We start from the raw sequence: 13452 nt of genomic DNA on the forward strand, positions 1-13452 counted from the left end.
GAGGAATGAATTTCTCATTCATATGACATGGATGAACTTGAAGACATTATGTTGTGTGAAATAAGCCAGACAGAAAAAGACAAATATTCTATGATCCCACTGTTAAGAAATAATTAGAATAATTAAACACAAAGAGTTAGCATCTAGAATGTAAGTTACCAGGGGCTGGGTTGGGAGTAGGGAATGGGAGAGTTAATGCTTAATTTGTACCAAATTTCTGTCTTGGTTCATTGTAAAGCTTTGAAAACTGATGATAGCAATAGTAGCACAACATTGTGAGTTCAGAAACATTTTCTTAGCAGATTAAAAATGAGAAGGGGACAAGTCAAAATCCAGGCCAGAGGTCAGCAAACTGTGACTGGTGGGAGGAAGCCGTACAGAGACCCAATGTCCACAACAAATTGTGTAGAATGCAAAGTCTGACACTTTCAACTCAGCAAGGTACAGGGGTTTACTCTACTTGAGAGGTAATATACTGCTCTCTCTTGTCCCTTCTAAATGAGAAATTAACCTTTATACTAGCAATGGGTACCAGTGTCAGGGATGTAAAGAAGAAATCCACTGAGTATACATTTGGTCCTTTGTTTCAAATCATCTTAGGAGGGAAGATGTGCCTGAATTAAATAATTTGTTCCATTCTTACCATGTGTGTACCTCAAAGTACAGCACATAAATATTTACAAAGGACTTTAGTTGACATTCTTCACTTCTCTATGCTACAATGTGCCATGCTAAATTTATTAATGAAGTATCAGAAACACATGAATCAATTATCATTCCCCCAGATTCCCTTAGTGTCAATTGAGGATGGCCCAGCACCCTTAAAATATTGCATAGCACAATACCTCTGTGGACACATAGTTGATAGGCATATAAATAAAATTACACAAAAATGTGTTTTATTTTTTATTTTAATCTTTAAAAATATAAGGGATAGACAGACTGGAGGCATAGTTACTTTCAGTATTAGAGACCTTCATTGGAAAGGGAAGATTACTCAATACACACATAAGGCAAGACCTTTGACAGCCCCTCTAGAACAGCGTTTCTGAAAAGGTAGTCTATGGGAGGAGTTTTAGAACCTTCAGAAACAGTACTAAAATTTGATAAAATGGATGCCTTTATATACCTGAATTTTTCTGTAAATAGGTTCATAGTTATTATCAGATTCTCATATCAGTCCCTTTCCAAAACAACTTCTGTGTAATTACTCTAGAAATTTATCAACTCCAAATGTAAAGATACAACTAAAAATCAATGTTTTGGGTTTGTTTGTTGTAATGTATGGGAGACTTGATCATGAGAATTGCTGGGGCAGTGGTTGGACTTAATTTTTATAGTGATACTGTTCGGTGTTTTCTAAGAGTTTCAATTTCCCGTATGCTTTCCTTGGCCCTGCACCCCACATAGCTCCCTTATGGTTTTCTTGTTTTGTTTTTGTTTTTGCTTGTTTTCTGCTCATTGTCTCTTTTATCTTTAGGGGGCACCAGGAACTGAACCTGGGACCTCCCATGTGGGAGGGGGCACTCAACTGCTTAAGCCACATTCACTCCCTGCTCAGTTATTTTTGCTCAATGTCTGTTCATTGTTCATCTTCTTTAGGAAGCACAGGGAACAAAAGGGAGGCAGGTACTCAACTGCTTGAAACACATCAGCTCCCTCCTAAATGCTTTATCTTTCCATTTTCATAGAAATCCATGAGTCTCAACTGGCTATGCTCAAAGAAAGAAAATAACTCCTGGCCAAATAGTACTTAGAAGAATAAAAAAAGAGGAAAATCCTAATGGAACACTCAGTGCAACACTGTACACCATATAAAAGGGAAACTTGAAAGTTCCTTTTTCACAATTAATGAGTCCTTCCAAACCATACATCAAACCATTTTCAATAAGCATATAGTACAGTTTTCTTAAACATAAGCTCTCATTTTATCTTTCTTATTGAAGATAAATCATTTATTGTAGCACTGCTTAGTCTTTTTCCTCTTTTATGAAAAGCACATAAAACAAATGACCAGTTTAATTAATTATTGGGAGGCAATGACAACCAAATCCCACGTAAGAAACAGGGACTTCCCAAGGAGAACTCCCACCCCCACATCCAATGACCCTTGGGTCTAATAATCCCTCTCCCTCCTCTTATCAATAGTCCTTATAGTGACTTGTAAAATAATTAAAATATACAGCACTGTGCAATGAAGTTTTGCTTATTTTGGAACTTAACTTTAGTTCTATCTGAGTTGTTGCCAGTTGCTGTATCTTATTTTCTCTCATATACTATTATGCTGTACAAATACACCACACTTTGTGCATTGACTCTTCTGTTGATGGACATTTGCCTTTTCTGTTTTTGATCACTGCCAACAAGTTTGCAATAAACATTCTGACCCATGTCTTCCAAGCTCATAAGCACCCACTTCTGAAGGAGTTAATATACCTGAGTACTGAACTCCCTGAGTTCAAGTTTACATGATGACAAGCTGTTTTAATGTGGTCTCACCCATTTATACTCTTCCCCGGAGTGCAGGGGCCTCTCCACTGGTCCCATCTTTCCCAAGACTTTGTATTGTCAATTTTAGCCAGTTGGGCGGGTGGAGATATGTCCCGATGGCTTTAATTCCTGATTCCACCATCACTCAGGAGGTTGAATGGCTTCTTATGAACTTGAGCATTTGTGTTTCCCCAATTATTTTGTCTGTCTTTCTATCGGACTGTTGAGCTTTTTCTTTAAATATTCTGCATATGAGAATTTTCATGAGCTCTAGAGGGCTGGGGACAGGGACAAGAAACCAGAAGGGCCATTAGGGTTCCAGAGGGCAACTGCCAGCAGGACAGTACGGGAGGGGTGGGGCAGGGGCGCTCTAAGAACCCGGGGGCGTGCGGGGGGCTCTGTGATGAACCTGGAGGGGAGCTGCTGATTGGGCGAGGGGGCGCCTTATAAGACGCGGGTCGCCAAGGCAGCCCCAAACGGGAGCGGGGCTGCGAGGGCGCTGGACCCCGTGTGCCTGCCCCTGCAAGGCCCGCTCCCCTGCTGCTGCCCCGCCGGCCTGCTGACCTGCTCACCTGCGCTGGGCGCCCCCCACCTCTGCTCTCTGTATCTCACCCCAAACCTCCCCAGCCCCTCCCAGCCACCTCGTAGCCCCTTCCCAAATGCCAGTCTTCCCCACTCCCCTCCTCCCCTCCCCCTTCCTCACCCCTTCCCTTCCTTTCTGGGTGCCGTGGGCCCCTGTGGGCTGCTCCTCTGGCTGCTCCTCCTCCAGTCCTGGTCAGTGCTGGGTCAGACAAACACGAGTGTGAGTGAACCCCGCTCCCCCATGCCACAGGCTGTCAAGGTTTGAAATGACCGGCATCATGCCCACTGCTTTCAGGCTGAGTGCTGGGTCCTAAACCCGCAGGTTCCACACGTAGGTAAGGTCACTTGATGGCATCAGGAAGCAAGGAAGTCTAGCCTGGTAGGAGTCACGGAGCCGGGCTTGTGCCGCGAGCTCTGTGCCAGTTGGGCATCAGGCTCTGCCAGCTTAGAGTTGGCCCTGCGTGTGCTTCATGTTTCCACGAGTGGGTTGTTCAAGGCTCTGAAAGCTTGGCGGCTGTGGGGCAGGGGTGTCTAATGAGTGCTGTTACTTCAACTCTGTTAAAAGGTCCAGGGGCCTTGTAAACTCTACTTTCTGGTTTATTTACTGGCTTCTAGAACATCTAGTTTGGAAACCAACTTTCCTGGAGATGCGCCTCGGGGCTCCGTGTGCAGTTGGCTTGATGGGAGCTCGCGAAGCACATTGGCAGCCTGCTCAGGTGAGTCCCGACCAGCAGGCAGATGCGTTACTGTCCTTCCCTCTGTCAAAAGCATCATGGACAGACTGTTGATTTACCCAAAGCAGAAAGTCCACAGGATTGCCCAAACATAGAGATACCCAGTCCCAGCGCTGCAAGTCTTCACTCTTACTAAAAGCCAGCATCCTCCACCCTCCCCAACCAAAACAAAACTGTCAAGCAAATAGGGACACAGGAGAAACCCCCTCCGGAGAAGCAGGGCCCTTTGGATCCTCATGCCCCAGACTCCAAGGAAGGGATCTGGATAGTCCCACTGGTCAGGGACAGCAGTGCAGCTGGGCAGAATGGCCCGAGCCACCCACTCAAAGAACTTACTCTGTTTCTGCAATCAACCAAATCAATGAAGATAGAGACTTCCTTGCCCATAGGCTGCACTTTTCATAGAGCAGATGCTCTCTCCCTCATCCTCGAGCATGTCGTGCGTTTCCCACCTCCACCCTTGCTGACAACCATGTCCTCCTGCACAGATCCTGACAGCCATCCTAACCACTTGGGGAACTATGGCCTTCAGGACCATCCAGAAGGCATCTTCAGCTGTGTGCAAAACCTTCCTTTGTGTATGTGTGTGTTGCCAGGAGGCTTTTGATTTTTTTGCTGTACTGCAGGGAAATTGATTACCCAGCTTCCCTCCTGGAAAAGGTCACAGGCTCTGTAAGGGAAGGTACTTGTCCATTGTCCTGCCTCTGGGGTATTCCTTACAGGGCAAATACGCTTATTTACAGGTATCCTGAGAATCATTTATGCAGAATTTGTCCTTTTGAAACAATATTCTACTTGATTTTTCAATTTAAATGAATAATTCCTTGGCAAGGATGGTCTGCAGAGGTAAACCCAAGCATCCCATGGTGGCTGGCCACAAAGATAATGACCATCACTGTTGGCCTCGACTTCTATGAGATTATGTGTGAGGTCTTAAGACTTATGATGCCTCCCTGTTCATAAATGTGAAGTTGACTATGACCCATGGTCTCATTGGCAAAGATGAAACAAAGATGTATATCTCTTCTGTCTTCATATTGCTCTGATTTTTCCCCCCTCTTTCCAGATTAATTAAAAATTTCCTGTGGCCCCTATCATGTTACACACACTTCAATAAATCAAATTCACTTTCCTTAGCTTTTAAAATGGTTCTTCTTGCTGTGTTTTTGCTTTCACTGTATAGTATTTTCTTATTTCTTGGAGGCTGAGGCATTCCTGGAAGCACAGCTTCAGAGACCTCTTTTGGGGAGGCTGATTCTGGAGCCCAGAGAGCTGTCAGTTGTCATAGGGACACCTGTGACAGTGGCAGCTCAGACAGCACATATTTATAAAGATCCACACTTTACACATCCCAGCTCAGAGGACCCCAGATGAAAGTAATAGATTTCAGAGGTTTGGGTTTTTTTCTCTCATGAGAGGTAGGTTTTTTGCATTTTTTAACACAAATCAATTTTATTGATACATATTTATAAAGAGAACAATCCACCCAAAGTGTACAGTCAGTGGTATTTGATAGTCATGTAGTTGTGCATTCATTTCAATCCTTCAGTCATGATTAGAGCATTTTTTATTAGTCCAGTAATAATAAAAAACAAAAAAACAGACCAAAAATCTTACCTTTCAGTCTTCTGTGCTTCCCCTGCTGTACACAGCTGTTATTGTTTCTGTCTCTCTAGTTTATTTCTATGTATATTTTGTAAAAAGTCTTACATATGCAATATTACCCATTTTCATATTTCACATGAGGTTTCACTGTTACATAGTCCCATGTTACATTTTTAAGTTTTCCCTCTAGTAATATACATGTTCTTAAACTTTCCCCTTTAACCACTCTTATACCCATCTATTAGCACTGCTAGTTACAAACACTATGATGTGCTTTCACAGTTTCTATTCATTTTCAGCAGAGGTTTTAATTTGCGTGAAACGGATTTAGTGTGTGGGTGTGAATTACACTGTAGATGTAAGATTCCTAAGATTCTTATACTATTCATTTTTTGAAAAATCAATATGTCTGCCTTTTGTTGTGGTACCTATACGTTCCAGAAATTTCCTATTATTTTATCTATGTTCATAGTTGCTGTTTATTGGCTTAAGAGTATCTTGTAAGTGCAGGCTTATATTACAGTGAAACAGGAAGGCAAATTCTTTCCTGTGGTTATTTGGAATTGGGTTTCTAACCAGCTTTGATTCTCCTAACTTCAAACTTTATCATGTACCATAATCTACTATACAATAATTCACTGTTTTTCAGATATTCTATCTACTTAACAATTCAGACATTGTGTGTCTTATGTTCAGAATGAAGCTGAATTCTGAAAGAAAACATCAGCTTTTAAAGAAATGTTGGCCTAATAACAGTCTGCATTTAATTTTATTGGAATAGCAATTATAACAGAAATCATCCTACTTACTTATATTAATACATTTATCAGGTGTATCAACTGTATCTATACATTTATTGATATAATATAATTGGTATATCATATCACAGTGGTGTAACATATTTATATATGCATTTCCTCACCACTAAAAATTTTCTCATTTTTCTGTTGTACAGAATTTTTTAAAGATTTATTTTTGTAATTTATTTATCCCTTCTTGCTTCATGCTTGCTGTCTGCTCTGTGTCCATTCACTGTGCATTATTCTGCATCTGCTTGTCTCCCTTTGTTGCATCATCTTGCTGAGCCAGCTCTCCATGGGTGTGGGCCAGCATGTGGGCCGTCAGCTCTCTGTGGGCACAGGCATCAGCTCTCTGCAGGTATGGGTGAGCCCGCCTTCACAAAGAGGCCCCAGGAAACGAACCCAGGGCCTCCCATGTGGTAGATGGGAGCCCAATCACTTGAGCCACATCCACTTCCCTGTACAGAATTTTAATTGCCCATTTTTGCCTATTCCTTTAAACAGATCATGTATATTTTTAGAGCTTTTCCAACAGATTTACTTCAAGCAGTTTATCAATTTATCAATGAAAAACTAGACTTCTTAACTAATGTACGTTCTTGATTTTTTTTTATATTTCCAATTATAAATGGATTCATAGGTTAATAAGTCTAATTCAATCTTTTGAAAGCCTTTGAATTTTTTTGTTAAAATGAAAAACTCTTACATTTTTTATAATTGTTTTTCTATTACTTTATTGATGTACAAGTGATGTATATTAAAAGGCACCTGTGTGATTTGTTTGATCTTACGTTACTAAATCCATAAAAACATTCCTACAACCAAAATAGTAACCTGACCAAACATCCCCCGGTTTTCCTTCAGACCCTTAATAGTCCATCCTGCCATCCACCACACCTTCCCTGCCAGGTCCTGGACCACCTTCAATCTGCAATCTGCCATTACAGGTTAAAATTCGTTTTGTAGAATTTTATATAAATGGAATGTGCAGTAGATACTCTTTTGTTTTGTCTGCATTCTTATATGCACAATCATTTTTAAATCTATCCATGATGTGTGTACTGATAGTTTGTTACTTTTATTGCTGAGTTTTATTCCATTTATGGATATAACACAATCTGTTAATGCATTCACTTTTAAAAGGCATGGAAAGAGAGTGTTCTACTTAATGGTGCCAAATTCACAATTTCCAACAAGAAAACCAGCCAAGCAGAAAACATGAAGCAACCAATTTCCCATCTTCCCTAAAACAGTGGAATCCACTGGAGGTTTTTGAGGGGCATGGTTATCACTTAGATGCTGATTAAAATTCCAATGAATGTTTTTTGTGCCTCTTTCATTGTACAATCTTTGAGGTTCTCATTGTGTCAAGTATTGCTATTTCAGCTAGTTGACATCCTACTGGACAATTTTCTATCTGGACCTGGTTTTTATGGATTTCCATGGAAGCCCGTCAACCTTGCTGTCTTCTTGGGAATTATTTTCATTGCTATATTCTTATGGATGAATATTCTAGATGTGAGTATATTAACTTGTAGGTATACTGTGAGTCATGAAAAACCTAGACTTTTTTAGTCACAGGACTTTTGTTTCATTTTAGATTACTAATATGAATGCAAACTAATGCTTGAATTTGAAGCTAGCCTGGTTATAGTTTAAATTTTGAGATGAACAACTCAGTGAACAAGACAACTGTATATTCTCAAAGTGAACAATTTTTAAAAAACTTTCTATTTAAAGTGAAATATTAAGTAGTAGGGAGGCACTTTCATTTACTGTTAATAGAACTCTGAATTCTCATAACCATCCTAGAAATTTCATATTATATAATGCAATGCCTTAAAAAATTTATATCTTTTTATTCAGTATGAAATTTACTTTTCTTCTTTGTTTTAATTGCAGTTTTGGAAGTTCTTATAAGTCCTGAGATAGATATTCATAACTGTATCCCTCTACTCATATAGAAGGATCAGCTTTTTGATCCATAGAAGAAGTAAGAATTCATTTTACATACCAAAACATTTGTAGCATTATTTTATGAATACAACAGGATGAAACCTGAAGTCCTGTTTCATCTGAGATCAGCCCTAAAGCACATTTAATTGATATTCATAGTTCACTCTTAGGTACTAAAGTGATTTCTGACTCTAGGTCAAAGAAGTACCTTCTTTACATGTGCTTTTTATACATCTCCTAATTTCCCCCTTGCTTCCCTTGGGTATTTCCTTCAGATGAAGAATTCCATGATTTTCCAAGTTGGACTTTTCTGGATGCATTTTTCATTAACATTCTAGTGTTTCCATGCTACAATAAGATTCTATTATTACACAAGTTTTTCAGGCTGGCCTTAGCAGCTAATTATCACTTATAATATTTGAATGGGGAAATTTGTTCTAGGTGGAAAAGAACTGCTACTTCACCTGGTGTTTCAATGGGTTCCTGCCTAGATTTTATTATACTGTAATTTCAGTGATGTTGTTTGGAAATGATGGGGCTTTTGAAAGAACATTCTACCCTCTACAGCAGACATCAGCTGGCATTTCTGTTGTTACTTGTGCATTTTGTCCACTCTTCTCCTGACTTGACCATTTCTGAATTTGTTTGGAACAATCATATGATCTGGCTTATTGAAATTGTCAATTCAAACAAATATCCAACTCTTAGTAAGTTATCTAAGATACTTTCTGGTCATTGAAAGAGGTGTTTCTCAGTCCAAAGATTTTGCCTCTACTTTTGTTTGCTCATGGACTTTTAAAATATTTCCTGATTCTGAAACTTGTGTTTCCATTTAGGAGTTGACAAATAAGTGATTTGAGGCTAATGATACCATATCATATTTATTCTAAAAATGTCTGTCATTCCTGTTATTAAAAACAAATAGACTTGTACATGTTTAAGAAAGGTGTAGACAGACTTTAATTCCAAAATAAGGTATTTGCCTTAGTGCTTGTACCAGAAACTGATTTGGAAGTATTACTTATCACTTAAATGAGAAGTTGTTCTTAAAAAAGCTTTTCTATTTTTTCACAGATCTCTCCTGTCAGTTCTGTTTCCTAAGAGAACCCTGAGTAATACAGGATTCATTATTCTAAACAATCCAATATTAAAATTTCTCTTGGCCCTGATTTTGAAGTCTTATCAGGATTTAGAAGATTTTTATCAATAAAACATTTTGACATTAAATTTAATTTTGTTTACTTCCTTTTAGGTAGAACATAGATTTTATCCAGGTAAGATTTTAGCTTATGTTGTCTATGCAGTGTTTTCTCTATATTGGTACTTGATGTGGGTTCTAATTCTGTTAGAAGAAGATTCAGTGATTTCTGATGCCTCGTGTCTTGATAACTTGGAAAAATTTACAATTAATGGCTTGTTGGCCTGAATGAAGGAGGAGATAGCAATACCATCAACAGAGAAAGGAGACTGAGAGGAGCAACAGACTGTGGGATTTGGGAGAAGAGGAGTTTGACTTAGTGTAGAAATTCCTAGGAGCATTGGTGATCATCTGAGGTTTGGGGTCAGTAATGTCTGGCACAACCTGGCTTTACAGACAATGTAAAAATGAGACACTGTAAGTGTTTATCAAGAAACATAAGGCTCAGAGAAGAATCCAAATATTGCTGGGCAAATTAAGTCTCTGATAGGCATTTAAGCCAGACATTGTCAAGGTTAAGGTGAAGTGTTGTAGAATTTGAGAGAGGTTCAATTATTTGCGTATAGAGAGGCCAGGATTCAGGAATGATTTTGAGAAGTAAAAATGGTTTATTGACAGCCGGCCAGACTCAGGAGCTTTCTGTTTCAATCCCGAGCCCCAAACAAGATTTTTCAGTCCCTTTTGTACAGAGAGGAAAGGCCAAATGGTCCTTTTGTTTCAGTTCTCAATAGGCTTGAATGAGCATATATCTTCCACATCTTAGGTAAGCTTTTAGCATGGACTTCATACATTCTAGATAAGCTTTTAGCACATTTGGTTTGCATTTTCCCTGAATATTTAAAGTTTATAGACTTTGCATTGTTAAACTGTTTCCTGGGACTGGAGTCGTTGCCATGGTCACCAAGAGCAGGACTGCAGCCTCTTACCATTCCACACCCACAAGTCTCAGACAGCTTAGGTTAAGGTTATCTCTGAAGAGACAAAGAGCCTCCCATGCATAGCCCACATTATTTCTCCCCTTATGCCAAAGTTTAACTTGCTAAGCTTTGGCATAATTTTTGTTGGAGCTATGAGGTGAATGGCTGTTTGTTGTTTTGATTGATTACTTATCAATTTTCAGTGTAACATCCAGGAGCCTGTTCCCAGAAGTTTATAAATTTTCACTCTGGACAGTAGAATTCTGGGGCAGGGGCCCCCCTGCAGTCATCCCAGGGCCACCGGTGTCCACGTAGATTTTCAGTCAGGCTCCAGATCCATCTATTAATTTTGTTTTATTTACCCTTAAAGAGTTTACACATTTAATCTTAAAGGGGTGCTGAAGGGAGATGATCTCTTTCCTGTAACTGCTTCCTGCTGGCCATGGGCTGTAGTCATTGCCTAACAAGGTGTAAAACTCTATTTTATTTTAACTGGAGGAAGATGAATCTGGCATTCTGTACGAAGTTGGATGAAGTTTTCGTATGGTTAATAAGATGTTCACTCTGAAAGAAACAAACTTAATTAAAAATTTGGAATACCCGTTTTTAAAAGAGGACATTGGATTACAGAGGTAGACAAGGTTAGGCGCTTATAAAGATGACACTCCTTTTTAAAAGCTGGTGGGAACAGTATATATATATACTTTTTCTAAGTTATTTATTTTTAGAGAGATATGCAATAGATACTTAGCTTTGTTTGAAGACACATTTCAAGTTGTTTAATGATTGGCACTCATGTGCTCTGTCAGATGTTCCTGGTGAACTGGCACCCTTTGGGCAATTGGTTTCATTCAGGATTAGTACACCAAGTTGGAAATTTTTTTAGTTTTTAGCTGTGGGAGTGATCAGAACTACAGAATAAAGGTTTTTTACATTTTGGTTTTAATTGTACAATTTCTGGAAATTTTGGCTGTTCAATAGGAAACTCATTATTAGCAAGCAAGCCTCATTTTTGCTACACAGGAGAGTACAGTAGAATAGTAAGTTGACTGAGCCTGGCTAAGACTGCCACCTTATTCTATAGACATGTTTATTAACTGTTTAGAAAATGAATTTACTAGGAATTTAACATGTCTAATATACTTTTGCACTTGATCCAAAATAGAAAAGAAAACATTATAATTATTAGGCATATATTTAGTACAGGATAAAAGTACAGCACTTAATATTAATGTATTACTTAATGCAAAGGATTCAGAGTTGTAATTAATAGTTTTAAGTTTCAGGTTTGTAATACTTTACATGTTATTTCTCCATGGGAGCAGGCCATAATGCCAATTGTGTTTAAGATTTACTTACAGTATCCTGGTATCATGGCTCCACTTAGCATGTTCTTCACAGTGAGCAAGTCGCAACATTGTTGATTCTAGAGAGTTTCCAGTATTTTACCAGCCTGGTGCATAGTGCTCTCTGGCACTACGGAACAGTACCAGTCTGGCGGCGATATCCATTGTACACTTGGCTGTACCAAGTCATCACTGGCTGCTGCAGGAGCTTGAAACTGCAACGTAGTTTCCATCAACTTCAGGAGCAGAACCAGAGGCTGATATAGCAAATATTTCTAACTGAGGAGTCAGTGACCAGCCTAGCCAATAACTCACATGGAGAGGCAACTTGTAATGCATTCAAGGCCTGGTTTGAATGCACAAAAGAGTTTGACAATATTAAAGTTTATTCCTTGTTTTTATATATATTTTAAACAATTTAATGCAACACATCATATATCAAATGACTGTTTACTTATACAGTTTTACCATTAAGATAATAGTAGGTATTTTACTTTAGTAATAGAGGGAATAAACTGTATTTCATTGTTAATTTGAAAACAGAAGATTCCCAATAGAATCAAGATAACTTTTATTACCATTTACTTAAATGTGCACTTTGCAGTGGCCTTCAGACAGGTTTTATTATCACGAAGTTATTCTTTGCCACCAATGCCAATTCAAGTTTTTAGTTAACAATGACTTCTAGAACTAGAACTATTTAAACGTTTCACTTTTGAAGATGTTTTACAAACTCTTTATAATTGACTACAACCACATTGACTAGTTACCTTATGTTTAAATAAACTTATTACAATTACCAAAGAAATTTACTTTATTTAAGAGAGCATATTTACAATCTTTTTTCTTTAGCTTAATTTCATTAATGTGAACTTACAATTTTTATTACTCTAAAGATTTTGTACATATAATGTTAATTTATTTAATGGGTATTTTATAAACTAAGGGAGATTATACCCAAGCTAAATAAAATTGAAACCATTATAGTTTATGCAAAGAATGTTATCTTTTTTCTTTACAGGAAGCTAAAAATGTCTTTTCTTTGTTTAAGTTATGAAAATGAATAATTTTTAAAAGCATACTGACTACCAGGTTTCAATTACACAATTACTTAATTTGTTTAATCATAATCCAGGAAAGATTTCTCCATAGTTTTTATGGGCTTTTCCTTACTTACTAAAATTTGTCAACAGACCCACTGACTACCCTTATTTTATGGCTGACAAAAGGTTTAAACTGGGAAATTACAGGGCAAACTGATTCTTATTTCCCTGACCTAGTATCTACTAGTCTTGCCTTCAAAGCTCTTGCAAAGAAGAGGGCCTTTCCCAATAGTTCCTATAATCAGATTTTTATATGACTTTTTCATCTGCTTAGTCTAATTTGGGCTCCAAGAATATTTATTCACATATATAACTGCATATTTAATTTTTAACAAATTGAATAGAGCTCTTTTAGGAATTTTCACTTGTTAATTTGATATTATCATCCTGATGTATGAAGACATACACTGAGCAAATGGGCAGACACAAATAGAGTTAGACACAGAAACACAACTCATTGATGTTATTTATAATTTGCATTATTTTATATACTGTTTAGCTTAATTTGGGATCCAGAAATATATATTACTTATATAACTGCATATTTAACCTCAACAATTTGAGCAAATAGGCAGACATGAATAGTTTGACACAACAACATGACTTTAGTTACTTAAAACTTCCATTTTTTACAAAATAAGTGTGACTGCAAAACATTTCAAAGACTCCTGAAACTTTTCTTAATTTGCACTATGACTATGCAGTTTGACACTAGCATGCA

At 38.0% G+C, this 13452-nt stretch overlaps 1 long non-coding RNA gene across 1 annotated transcript; it reads left to right on the forward strand.

Moving 5' to 3' along the window:
* Window positions 1-3693: 3693 nt before the first annotated feature.
* Window positions 3694-9394, forward strand: LOC131278329 (uncharacterized). Its single transcript, XR_009185671.1, has 3 exons — window positions 3694-3788; window positions 7598-7729; window positions 9242-9394. It is a non-coding gene; the product is annotated as an uncharacterized lncRNA (long non-coding RNA).
* The last annotated feature ends 4058 nt before the right edge of the window (window positions 9395-13452 follow it).

This window comes from Dasypus novemcinctus, chromosome 4 (assembly GCF_030445035.2).
Source record: "Dasypus novemcinctus isolate mDasNov1 chromosome 4, mDasNov1.1.hap2, whole genome shotgun sequence".
Classification (NCBI taxonomy): domain Eukaryota; kingdom Metazoa; phylum Chordata; class Mammalia; order Cingulata; family Dasypodidae; genus Dasypus; species Dasypus novemcinctus.